General features: G+C 42.0%; 1 non-coding gene across 1 annotated transcript; it reads left to right on the top strand.

Moving 5' to 3' along the window:
- The first annotated feature begins 444 nt into the window (after positions 1–444).
- LOC111889916 (small nucleolar RNA R71) lies at positions 445–550 on the top strand. Its single transcript, XR_002849668.1, has one exon. It is a non-coding gene; the product is annotated as a small nucleolar RNA R71 (small nucleolar RNA).
- The last annotated feature ends 833 nt before the right edge of the window (positions 551–1,383 follow it).

The following is a 1,383-nucleotide window of genomic DNA, read 5'->3' on the forward strand; positions in this document are numbered from 1 at the left end:
GTATTCCTGTCCAGGTGTTGTTTGACTCGGGTGCCACCTGGTTATTTGTTTCCCTTGCGCTTAGCAAGAGGTTTATTGAGTCTTCGGGCATGTTGGATTGCCCTTTAGAGGTAGAGATTGCCGATGATCGATCGGTACGAGCATCAGCAGTGTTCAGGGATTGTGTTCTGAGATTATTTGAGGAGCGTTATTTGGTGGATTTGGTTCCTATCCCGTTGCGGGGGAACAAGGTGATTATAGGCATGGATTGGTTTAGCCCTAATGGGGCGGTGATAGATTGCGCACAGCAGCTAGTGCGGATCAGGACCCCGAGTGGGGGAGAGTTGGTGATCCATGTCGAGAGGCCACAGCGTGGACCTGCAGTATGTTCAGCAGCAAGAGCTAGGCGCTGCCTTCAGGACCCCGAGTGGGGGAGAGTTGATTGATACTTCTTGTTGTACATTGAGGTCATGGTTTGGGTAATTTCGAAGTACCCCCTATATCTTTTCCATGCTTCATATAAAGACTCTCCACCTTGTTGTTTGAAGTTGGCTATATTCTTCTTGAATTTCACAACCTTGGATGGTAGAATATATTATTGGATGAACTCTTCACGAACTTGAGCTCATGTGGTGATGGATGCGGGTGGAAGCTCTTTAAGCTGCTTTGCCGCTCCTTTAAAAGTCACTGGAAGCATACATAACAACATTGTTTCACTAGGAACATTGGGAACATTAAAGTAGTTCGCGATTTCGTTCAATTCGTCAATACGCTTGTAAGCATCTCTGTGATCTTTCCTGTAGAATGGGATATCCTTAAGCATAGCCAAAATATGCTCCTTGAGTTCAAAATTGGCGGTGTTCGGAATCTCTGGTTGAACAAGACCCAAACTGTTATCACGTATCCACTTCTTGTACTCTTCCATTGTCGTATATGCTATGTCCGCTATCTCTTCTACTTCGCTCAAGATGTCGTCCTCTGCATCATCTTCGGTTTCTGGCTAGTATCCAGTTCCTTTCTTTCTTGGAGTCTTCTCAAAGTGTTCGAATTTTTCAAATTCAAAGGTGCTACTCGACTCACGAACCTCCTTGTTTTTCATCTTGTGGAATGTCGATTCATGATCTTCAAGTGGTGGAACTATTTGAGTTTTGAATCCTCGGGTCATATATCACTGAATTTGAAACAAAATAAAAACAAAACACGTAAAACATATAAAAATAAAATTGATTTTTTAGTGACCATGACGTTGCCAAAGGTGACCATGACGTGGTTACTGGACTAACATAAAAATTTAAATAATGCAGAAAAATAACTTTTTTGCGGTTTTTATCCCACAAAAGGATCAAATAAATAAAGTAATTAAACTAAAAATCAAATAAGTCGTCCCCAACAATGGCGCCAAAA

Source organism: Lactuca sativa, chromosome 4 (genome assembly GCF_002870075.4).
Source record: "Lactuca sativa cultivar Salinas chromosome 4, Lsat_Salinas_v11, whole genome shotgun sequence".
Lineage (NCBI taxonomy): Eukaryota > Viridiplantae > Streptophyta > Magnoliopsida > Asterales > Asteraceae > Lactuca > Lactuca sativa.